Source organism: Chiroxiphia lanceolata, chromosome 5, assembly GCF_009829145.1.
Source record: "Chiroxiphia lanceolata isolate bChiLan1 chromosome 5, bChiLan1.pri, whole genome shotgun sequence".
Taxonomy (NCBI): Eukaryota; Metazoa; Chordata; class Aves; order Passeriformes; family Pipridae; genus Chiroxiphia; species Chiroxiphia lanceolata.
Genome location: NC_045641.1, coordinates 48,295,947 through 48,308,604, shown reverse-complemented (window position 1 = coordinate 48,308,604; position 12,658 = coordinate 48,295,947).

Sequence of the window (12,658 nt, the reverse complement as noted above, 5' to 3'; positions counted from 1 at the left end):
AAAAGGTTGGCTTAAGTGATCTCAAGCCCAAATATCTCCATGAGAAAGTGCAGCTAAAAGCATGTGGAGAGGTCTAGATCCATAAAAGAGCTCAGGTACCATAATACAACTGTTTAAGAGCACAAATAACCCTCCAGAAGTGGTTAGTAATTTCACCTAGTATGTCTCCTACGTATTGTGTACTTGTGGAAAACAGTCCACAAGATCTTTCTATTATGAATAGCATCTTGCAGAGATGCTGTAGAACTTCCCGGGGTGCACACACTACAAAATCATCCAAGGGAGTGAGCAAAATCTAACATTCATGCAAATTAACAGGGAGAAGTGCTCTGCTTGTTGCAGAAGAGTCATCATCAGCAAAAAAAAAAAAAAACATTAGAAGAAGTTTTTAGAAGGCTACAAATGCTTCTTTGTGTTTGTAAACTGGCACCTTCTCAGTAGACCTGCAGCTGCTGATGTTCATGAGAGTTTCTGGATGCAAGAAGTACTCATGGACTGCATTTCAGCCAGCATTCCTTACCACACTTGGAGATACATCTGAGTGAGCCTCAAGTATCTATCAATACCAGTATGGCCATGACAGTAGGTCTGGCACCACAGCTGGTTATGTTCAGTGACCCAGAAGGTCCCTTCCCCACTTCTGTATGAGCTGCAGCTATGTTAATAGTATCCTTACTACATACACTCCTCTCTGACTGCAATGCCTCAAGCCTCAGGCCTTATTCTTGTACTTTTCCTGGAAGATACGTGGTTCTCCCATCTCTGAGCAGGCCCCAGCTCCAACACCCTGTGATTATCTGATGGCCCCTGTCAGCAATTCTCCTTCAGAAATCCATGCTAAAGGCATTAAAAATTAGAAGCAGTTGGCCTTAAAGCAGATGGCCTTCTGAAGAGCAATGGCTTATTGGTAGTGATACCTGTAGAGGCACGTAGAGGAAACCATTGTAAAACAGCACATGCATGTCTATCAAAGTAGTCACCTATGCAGATGTGACCTCTTCACACATTCACTGTAGGCAACAGCCACCTGACTGTAATCCATCAGCATTTCTGAGACAGGTCTAAGATCCCTGTGTCTCCTCCATTCCTGGGCTTTTTAGTCCTCCTGTTCAAAATCTGTTTGCTGGACTCAGCAAGAACCAGAGACACTCGGTGTAGAAGCAAAGCAGGCTTGTCCCCTGGAAATGTGACAGCTTAGCCTAATAATAGTAATTTGGGTAAAATACTTCAATATTTAACCCCAGATGGTCTCACAGGGCAGAATTCATCTCAAATAACCTACATGTTTAGAATGCACGCCTGCCTCTGAGCAGTAACTTCAGGCTCCTTTTATATTCACTGCCAATCTAGACACATTCTTGTACTTGAAACAATTCTGTTAGAACAAAATTAATTGTGCCTTAGAATTGGTAGTCTCAGAAAGTCTGGATGACGTCATTATATGTGCATATCTGCAACTGACCCTGTGGATGCCCCCCATGACATGGCTCAGTAACTACATAAATAAACACTATTCAAACTATTACAGGGTTGCCCTACTTCTATCGTATTTTTATGTATATTAATCACAAGCACAACACACACCCCTGAAGCTTGTGAGTCTCTATCCTAAAGAACATGTTACCTGGCACAAGCCAAGGAGCAGCCAGGTCAGCCTATTTTTAATCTCAGGATATTGTAGATTGCATAGATGCACAAGTGTAAGATCAAATTTTCATTTTCCTACTATATTCATACAGGCATGGTTGAGATGTGCCAGAAAAGGAGTTTGCATAGGTAATTATATTGTGAGAAGATTTTCTTTTCAAAATTAAATATGACAGGCTAATAAATTAACAGAAGCACCTGTGAATTTAGCCAAACAACTTCCAAGCTTGGATGCCCAAAGCTAGGTTCCTCAGTCAATATTAAAGACACTAAATAAGTAACTGGAGCCTTAAAGTAGTGACAGTTATTTGACTTAGTTGTGAACCCAGAAGCCTTTCTCTTTGCATATCTCGACTCCCCCCACAGAACAACTTGGCGATGCACACACTGGGTGCACAGGGCTGGAAACATGCTACATCACAGGAGCTCTCCAAAATCCTTGTATAGGGGGAAGCTGGCATGAGTTTTAAGGCAGGTTATATAAGTGCAACATTCGCTTTGGTGAATTCTTTCAACTGAAGCAAAAGGATTTATATTTTTTTAATTTGCCTGGAAAGTAAGAAGAGCCCTTTGAAACACAATGACATATTTTCACTGCCAGTTTCCTCCTCAGCTTCTAGCTGGCATTTTGCATTGCCTTGCAGAAGAAAACCCCACAAGATTATGTCGGATGTTGTTGAGAGCACTTCAAAATCAAAGCAGACAAGATGCTGGAATCCTGTTCTGCAATCTGGTGGAACTGTTTGACCACATTTTTTCTAATATGCCTGAAGCACAGAGATTCTGCAAATAATGCTACTCCAGGTCAATGCTAGCTGAGTCATGGGGAAACTTTCACCTACCCTTAGGTTTGCTGATCAGAGAGGGTTTTGGACACGGAGCTGAAATATAGATCCCAGACTTCTGAAGCTATTTGGGTACAGGGTTAAGCATCCATGCCTGAAATATCCTGAACTTAGGGACTCCCTCACAGAAAGGGGCACTGACAACCTGATTTAACCTCTTAAGACGCTGAGGCCAGTGACTCGTCTATTGCATGTCAGGGTTCTGCTGTGGAGCTGGAGTAGGTGGGCTGCACTAGCTCCATCTCTAGAAGTAAACTGAAGAGTGCCAGAGCACAGAGATCACCCACACGAATAAATCGTCAGCCCAATCCCTGGCACAATTTTGGTTCATGCCAACAGGTACTATTCCAAGTTTTCCACCCAGCAGGAACCCATACCTTGGGGTTTTTTTAGGTTGTGTTTGTTTGGTTGTTGTTTTGGGGGTTTTTTTGGAGGTGGACAAGAAATTCTAGAATTTAATTTGTGTCAGAAAGAAAAAGGGTCTGATTTCTGCACAGACAGCCTTTATATAGATAGGCCCAGGACAGGAGAGGTCCTGGGAATAGAAGCAATACAAGCAGCAGAAGGAAGATTCGCAGGGGAAGCTTGGGGCATGGAAAAGAAAATTAGGGAGGATGGAGTCTTGTCCCCCCAAAGAGATGTGAATGCTCTCCTGCATTTCAGTCTCACCACTAAAATGAGTGGCATCTGGAATTGACAGAAACCATCTGGATTTCAGTCTGTCTGTCATGTGTCTGGGGCTACTAACAATCTGTTTACAGTTTAACTCAAAATTCAGAAAACTGTCATGAAACCTGACTGTTTGGCATGTCTGGGAACAAAGCATAAAGCCTTTAGCAGTGAATCTGAAGCTATGCTCTCCTCTTCCACCCTGAAATCCCTCTTGCTTGTTTGGGATCTTGAAACAACAGTGATGAATTGGGGCTGAAGGATCACAACTGAAAGTTTTAAGATCATGTTAAACCTTCCAAAAAAGGCAAAATGGAAAACAATAAAAATCTCTTGGAAGCAGGTGCACATGAGGGAATGCTTCCCTCAAAATCATCGTCATCTCCCATATACAATTTTTCTTCTTTTGTCCTCTTTTGCTGTGTCTTTATTGGCCCTTTTATCTGTATAAGACCACTGAGGAAATACTAAATCAATAATCCAAGACAGCATTTTCTCACTATGAGGTTGAGAAGTTGGGAGTAGAAAACACAAAATCACAGAAAGATCTAGTCAAGGATATTTCCTTTCTCGAATGGTTTCTGCCTTTAAACTTGTAGTCAGCTGTGCATGACATTCAGGGGAAAATAAGACCAGGCTCATAATTTTGTAACTGAAAGGAATGCAATGTTCCTGGCATAGGATAGAAGGTAACATACAAAGCAATTGATACTGTACTTCCCTCTCTGTATGCATCTAAGTCATACAACATAGATCCAAAGTTTAGGTGCCGAGATTTGATGTTTTAGCTAATTAATTTACTATATTTTTTTTTCTTATTTGAAGCTGTCAAAATATTCATGCAGCTCTAACTTCGCTCTCAGGTTCCAATAGACACAATACCTCACTTATCTGTTCCTGATCTCATAAATACAAGATACCTAGTTTGCAAAAGCTGAAACTCTCAAGAAAAGGTCTAATAATCTCATTTCTGCAGAGCGCTGTAAGGAAAAACCATTTAAACTGATACATACCGTTAAGCTGAGACTGTTAGGAGGCAGTCTAATTTTGGTGTGTACTGCTTGATGAAATATTTGTGGATAGCTTAGAAAAACGGAAGAACTAATACAACATCAAGAGACAAAGCAGCTCTTCTCACCACTTCCACTGTGTCATAAGCTGCTAGAACTGGCAATTTCATGAGAAATTTCCAGCATTGATCTATATAAACCAGAAGAAAAAACCCCAAACAAACAAAAAAACCCAACCAAATCAACCAACCAACCAACTAAAAAAAAACCCACCAAAAAATTACTAGATTCTTTGGTTTGTTTCCAAAACTCCATATTAGCAGAAGAAGAAGGATTTGCCACCAGAATCAGTTCCACTTCCAGACAATGTCCCTAGCCATACCGCAGTAGGACTTTCAGGGACACCTCAGATGTGTGTGTGTGTTCTTATTCCTAGCACCTCAATTTTCTGTCAATGAATCCATGTCTGTGATAAAAACCTTATGAGGAGACACAACTCTACTTTGAAAACAATTCTCTCCGGAGGAAGAAGTGCAAAATTTCATTGATGCTCTGATTGTGGAGAGGTTGATAATGCTAAGGAAAGAAATAGGGCTATCCCTTCTTACTACAAAATTTGAAAAAGTTTTAGACCTTGCTGCTGCTTCTAATACTGACTTGTGGGTCTAATTTATGATCAGATCAAATAGGAGACATTAAAACAACTCATAAACATACTGAAATAATAGATCCCTGTGCAAAAGTTATCTAGATGGAGACTGACACTTCAGTAATAAAGGAAGTGGAAATGAGCATCAACCTCCAACTGAGGATAGAAACCCAAAAGACACTGAAACAGATGTCCTGCTTGCTTGAGCTGGGCAGGCACTACCACAAGGGTGCAGTTCACCTCTCTGGCTAAAGCCACTGGCTGCACGGAGGGCTATATTTGGCCTGGTGTTCATAGCCGCTGGAAGAAGATGAGCACTTGCAGGGTGCCCACCAGTGCCTCTTTTGAACTGAGATTAACTGAGCCCCTTTAAAATGGTGATCAGCTAATGGTACTGTACCAATACAGAGCATCTGCTGTACCAAGAGATAGATTCCCTTAAAACCAGCTGCAGCCTAAGTGCTTCTCCTCAGCTGGCACTTCTACCTCTGTGCTTGCTTCTGCATCACAGCATTCATCAAGTTTGCAAATCGCTAACACTATCACATGGCATTTCCATTATAGGTATTAATCTGACTGTGTGGAAGCTGTGGAGGCTTTATGATGCTGGATCTGCACCATTCCTTTTGTATATCCAGAAATGCATGCTAAAGATATTATTTCTTCCCCATTGCCTTAGCCTAAAATCCACATTTTCATCAAACCCCACTCAATAGCTTATTTAAATGCATGCTAACACAGGATAGCAATACACTATAACAGACATTAATTTTAAAAGTCCTAGTGTGCCCGGATTAGTAAAGTCCTCCTCCCATGGAGTTTGGTCCTGAAAATCCACATGACGCATGTCCACTGTCCCTGCCTCACCACAGATCACCCACCACTCCTTAGCATCCTGCAACAACCTTAAGACTGCAGTACAAGAGGCCAAAAACTATGGTGTGTCCCAGCAGCACATTGGAAGAGACCAAGGATGCTGGCAGCATTTCCACTCTCCAAAAAAACACAGAGATTTGCTATTTGAAATGTCCAGATCTCACCAGAAATTAGTGCAATGAACCTCATGTTATAGAGGAAAACAAAAGAAACAAACCAAAGTCAACAGGTGCAGATGGTTGGACCTGAGGGAAAACCTTCTTTTCTTATCTACTTTTGGTGATGGATGTTGCTTTGAGGATGTCAGACAAACAAATCAATTAAACACATAGAGCTGGTGCAAATATGGGTAACTGCCTTCAGACATTTCCAAGCAATGTGTGTGTCTGTGTGATCTCCAGCATGGGCAGCCTTGACAGAGAGTAGAAGAAGGACTGAAGAGGATCAAAAAGGGGTTTAAAAGAGAAGCAAGGCAGTGAGTTCCTAGACACACTAAAAAATTGGAAGAATGAACTGAATAGCAAACAGCAATTTTGAGGGAAATGCCTCTTGGGACTGTGGGTCCAAAAAAGGGGATTCTGGAAGAAGAAATGTGAGAGGGAGGGAAAAGAGAAAATTTCCTAATATGAAGAGACAGGGGGAGGAAAGGATTGAGGGACCACAGGGAATTTAGCAGTAGCAATTACAAAGAAAGATGGGAGGCAGATAACAAGGAGATATGAGAACTGGTGATAGACACTCTGGAGTATGGATGGAAAAATACATCCAAATAATCAAAATGATGAGCTAGTCAGGGCACTGGGACAGTGGCAGGGAACATTTTTCAGTGTGTTTTGAAGTGCTAAAGTTAGCAGGCTCATTTCTAGCGTCTTCCTCTGTAGAAAATGGAAAGAGACAGGCTCCTCCAGGGAGCATATCAAAGCAGCAACGTTTTTTCTGAAGAGCCTGTCTCTCTACTCTCCCAGTAGGGAACCAAGCTGCATAACCAAAGTATCTACATGGAACACCTAAAACAAACACATGTCAAAATAACATCAGCTAAAACCTGTGAACTGCGATAATTTGGATAGCAGATAGTGGAAAAAAGGGAAACAACAGAAACAAAATAAAGAAATTCAGAAGAATCTACTCAGAAAAAAAATCAATTTTTTTGTTGATTATTCTGGTGAACATTTGACAGCTGTTTCTCATATATTAACTGGAAGTAGTTGAATTGTAATTCTATTGATGCAAAGTTGAACACCTTAAATAAACAAAAGATCTCAAAGCCATGAGAATAAAGTTCAAGCGTGTAACTTATTTATCCATTTGAGTTAAATAAGTAAAATCTGTGCCACAATTTTATTCCCATACTAGTTTTTCTCTTGAGCAAATAAGTATGCATGCTACATCTCACTGCATGGACAGTCCATAAATAAATTTTGAAATTTGTTCTTTTAAATGAAAGAGGAGAATTCTCCAGTAAATGCATTATAGACTCCATTCAGGTTTAAATGCTCAGTATTCAAGGCTAACTTAAGTACTTCCTTCAATTGTGAGGCACTGACTATTGATATTAAAATGTGTGTTGGTATTAGGGGGTTACACAATCTGAAGTTTCCTGCTCAAGACCATTAAGCACTCACATGTAAATTCTTTTGCTTGCAAACTGCATTCATTTGAATTTCAGTGGAATGCAAAAATTGAAAAAACAAACAACTAGAGAAGGTTTCCTTCAAAATGTCAACATAAACCAGGACTTTTATGCCTCTCTTTGGCTCTTTTCTCCTTGTTGATCTCTTTCTTTGCAAGTTACTCCTTCTGTCCTTGTGTCCCAAACAAGCTAAGCATGAAAACACAAGCACTTCGAGCAAATGAGTTGTTACCCTGAAAGACTTCCCATTATTGGGGTCTGAAGAAAAGACCTTTTGCAAATCTACATCTCTTCAAATCTAGGATTTGGATAGGATGAGGATTGGAAATGCTACAGACATAGAATTAGGGAACTATGCTTCTTGAAATATTTGTTATGTTTATGGTGGTATTTTAAGATATAAGACACTTGCAAATGGCATTGCACCCTTGTTATTGCTCACAAACAGTATAAAGTCTGTGCAAGAGGGGTTTCTGTAAAAATACTGGCTGGAAAGAAGTTTCTAAAAGGATGCTTGGAAATGTGTCCTGGTGATTTTATTGGAAAAAAAGAGCTAACATGTAGCTAAGAGCTAAAGAGCTACATGTAGCTAACATGTAGCTAAGATGTACAGGACATCTCTGTACAAGAAAATCCCAGTGCTCAAAATACAGGTGCCTGATGACTATTTCTAATGGACTTATGCAAATTTCACAAGGAGTATTGGTTCTGATACTGCTCATCTGAATACCCTTGCAGAGTCATTCTTTCATGTCCAAACACTACGAACAGAAAAAGAGCTGACAAAAAATAATTAAACAGATGGGTATGAAAATCACTAAATAAAACTGTGGAAGATTCCTCTAAGGTAGCTGCCCTGGTTTTGGCTGGGATAGTTAATTTTTTTCTTAGTAGCTGGTACAGTGCTGCATTTTGAATGTACTATGAGACTAGTGTTGGTAACACATGGATGTTTTAGTTGTTACTAAGGCCTGCTTACCCTAAGTCAAGGACTTTTCAGTTTCCCCTGCTCTACCAGTGAGCAGATGCACAAGAAGCTGGGAGGGAGCAGAGTCAGGACAGCTGATCTAAACTGTCCAAAGGGTTATTCCATACCACGGAACTCCCTTCCCATTATATAAACTGAGGGGAGTTGGCCAGAACATGCTACTCAGGTACAGGCTGGGCATCAGTCTGTAGGCAGTGAGCAATTGTGCATCACTTGTTTCCCTTGGATTTTATCCCACTCCCTCTCCTTTCCGTTCAAATTGATATTGTAATTATTATAATTTTTGTAATAATTATTATTAGATTTTATCTTGTTGCACTTATTAAAATGTTCTTATCTCAACCCACAAGTTTTACTTTTCTTTTTTTTCCAATTCTCTTCCCCACTACAGTGGGGGTGGGGGCAGGCAGTAATCTAGTGGTTGCATGGTACTTGGCTGCTGGCTGGGATTAAACCACAACAGTAGCATTAAACTAGGAGAGAAAAAGCAAAGTCAATGATGGTGATGGGCTTAACTATACTAAGCCCAGCAGTTCAAAACAGCAGTGTACGGACAAGCACAGCAAGCAGAAGAGATTAGGGTGTAGCCAAACACTAACGCATCTTCAGAAATATGAAACACCATCAGAAATCAGCTTCCTTTACATCAAAATGCAAGCAGACTTCTCAAGATGATTAGTGGTACTGTGCAGGAAACAGTTGCTGCAAGCCAAATCTACCATAAGTAAAAGAAGTGCATTTTGACGTGAAGGATTGCATTGTGAGAAAAGTCAGACTGTTTAAGTAGGAGTCAATGATTAATTTTGATATGGTGTTCTTAACTATGATGTAAAGGAAATTTAACAGGTAGCTCCATGAACAGAGGAGTAGATGGAACCTGGATCCCCATGTGTCTGTGTCTTAGTACTTAAGAAGATGAAAAGCTTTGCCTGCAGTTGGGTGTTTTTAAAGTCTTCCTCTTGGATGGTTTCACCATTACCTAACAGAGGTTTAGTGCTCCTGCTGCAGTCCTCCTTTCAATAAGAACATTTATGGGATCCCTCTTTTTCCCCCCCCAATCTACTTTAATGCAACTGGTAGTTCTTTAGTCTCTCCAAGGCCTTAGCCTCTCTGTAGATTTGGTCATGGTGTGCTTTGGTCATTGGATGAAGGACAAACACTTTCCACGTGCATACATGTATGTATACACAGAGAGCATAATCCCACACCCCTCATTTCCTAACAGATCATCCAAACAAAAATAAACAGGGTTTTTCAAAATGACAAATCATCATAACAGTGTTCCCAGAAAAGGCCAAATAGAGTACAAAAAGGCCAAAAATTAGTTTTTGCAGATTTCGTTTTGAAATTATTTTGTTTGTTTTTACCTACAACCAATCATTCTCTGGCAAGGTTTCCAAGGTGATCTGTGTGTAAGTAGAAGAGAATAGAGTTCAGACTTCCAGACCCAGTCCTGGCACTCAATTTTGCAGGAGTAAAATTGAGCATGAACTGCTCTTCATTTGCAAACTGAGCTCAGCTGGTGCAGGTACAGCTGAACCCCATATAGTCTGAAACTGCATATGCAAGCAAGGAATTACCAGAAGTTAGAAAGCTCTCACGCTGCCAGGGCAAATTGCAAAAGGTCTTGAGTCACTGCTGAACAGTGGTCACCAGGCCTCCAAGTGCTGTCCTACCTCACAGTTGGTTTTGCCCATGCTCACATTTGCCTACAAGTAGGAGAATTCCTCAAAATCTATTTCCACAAAGAGATGGAAGGTGGGCAAAACCACCCATCAGAGAGGTGGGCAGCATCTCTCCAAGGGCTCAATATATTTGTCTTATCTACAGAAGGAAATCCATCACACCGGTCTCCCAATGCAGTGTCCATCCACACGGAAAGGAGCAGGGAAGGAATGTCCTTCCAAGCAGTAGAGGCACTTCCAGTAACAACTCACAGAGGTGTCCAGTAATGGAAATGAGCCCAATACCATCACAAGAAAGGAACCATTTGGACCCCTTAGTCAGTCTGGGGTTTGTTTAGTCAGATCCATGTCCTTTTTAATTCGAGGGTGCTGGAGAAATGTGAATCTTACACTTTGTGCTATTAAACACTGAATTCCAGGGATGTCAGTGGATCTCACAATAACACAGTCACACAGGCAGAGAGATGAGAGACCACATAAGACCCAGTGGAGATGGGGTAGAGTGCTACAAGAAGGCAATGAAATATGCTCTGAAGACATTTAAGTATCTAATTGTAGCAATGAGAAAAAGCAAATATCTGCAGTTCTGTCTTTGTTACACAGTACAACTCCACACAGCTAATTTGATTCCGTGTGTGAAAAATCCAGAAGAAAAACATTTAGTCCTGTTCTCCAGGACCACTTGCTGTGACTTAGAACATGGGCATCACACAGATTCACTGCTGGTTCCAAAAATGGAAACATCCAACCTTTCTTGCCATATTGGTCATGATGACATTTGAAAGACAATTTGCTTAACACTACTGTTAAAAGAACCAAAGATATCACCTGAAACCAGAGTGACGTGCATTTCCTCACAGCTGCCTGTGTTTCAGTTAAGAAACATGGTTTGTTTTCCAATACGTGTTATCACTTGCTGTGTTTACATCATGTCAAAAGTGATAAAGAAGCAGAATCAAAACTGTATTAATCCTGTGTAATTAATACTTTAAATGCATGTTATTGTTTGAATGGTTTCAGCAACATGATTCCTGAAAGAGTGCAAACAAGGGACACCGAGCAGGAAGCTCTGAGCAGCACAAGCAGTGGGTCTGGGCAAGAGCCTGTTTATGTCCTTCCTTTGAGAAAGGGGTTGTGTTTTTTGACAACAAATACTTTTTCCAGACAACAGCAGTTCATTGCACTGAGTGGAAGGTTCTGGTTTTGAATGAAACTTTGCTGGAAAGGTTTCACATCTTTCACATTGTCAAAAGCTCATTTAGGGCAACCACTTCAGATGATCAATAAATCAAAGTCTAATTGGTAGGTGTAGCAAATAAGTTTCTTTCTTGGTCTTTCTCAGCAGGACATCTGGAAGCTGTTACTCATCGTATATGTAATTAGAGAGTAACTGAGCCAGAGAGACTGATGTCCTAACCTGCCATGGTGAGATTAGGACATGCCACTTGCACCACAGTGGACAGCTTCTGTCTGTTCAGGGACATTTATACTCCCAGATAGCATCTAGAGTCCAGACCAACACAGACATGATTTCACAGCTCAGCTTAATAATTCTGCCAGACCAGATTTCCACCTGCACCTTCTCCTTTCAACATGCACTCAGAAGTAACTCCAAAAGGCCTGCCAAACCCAGAGCTCCCAGGAGAGAGCAGTGCTCCATGATCTGGGTTTGGCTGTTGGGTGTCTGATCATTCATTTCTATTTTAAAATACAGAAGGCTGCTGAAAACCACGTCTCAGAAGGGTCAGATTCAGGCAGGTCAGAGTGCCTTGAACTGAACTCCAAGCACTTGCAGCAAAGACTGCTTCCAGTAAATCCAGCTGTGGTTAAGAGCCAGGAAAGACTGGGCAGGAAGGAGGCTTAATCTACCTTCCATGAAAGGAAACAGAGGAATTTTTGATCCTCAAACTGGTACTGACTTTTCCCAGAAAATCACCTCTAGCATAGCAGTATGCCAATGCACAGCTGAAGATGAAAGATACTGTGCAAAGCTTGTGAGCCCTGCTGCCATGTGTGGCTGTGCTGCTGTCAAGCACATCTAAGTCAACTTTGGCATCCTTTCACCTTCATTCCACATCTGGGGTTGCTGATATATGGCAAAGTGGCGAATGTGGTATTTGCTGTGTTAGTCCTGTGTGTGCTGCTAGCTATAGGAACGGGCACACCTCCACTGCTTGGCATTCACGGCTTTCAAACCCCACAGGTGTTTTTGATGTATTCCTCTGTGGGTAAGATATGTGAAGTTCCATTTCTGATATTCCTGTGCACTTTGACTCTTGAACCTGCGATTAGTTGAAGACTCTTAAGTAAAACGTGAGCACAGTGCAGGTAGTGGGGCTTCCCTGTTATGCAACTTCAGTGTTCAGCAACTTCCTTGGTAATTCTCATTCAGTGAGTTACCTTCCAGATTGCTCAACCCATGGAAATGTACATATCAAACCATATTTTCACCTTCTTCATTTGGGGAGATGGTGGCCTATGCTAACGAGGAAGGGTAGGTTCCCTATCCTGGGGAAATGTCAAGTGAAATTCTTTCCTCCAAAAGCCCTGGACCGCGATCCAAGTTTGCAGTGTAACCCCCTTCAGGTGGAGCTCGGCCGTGGCGCCGCATCCCGAAGCCTGGGCGCCCCAGGGCTTGGAGGCGCGGGGCGAGCTG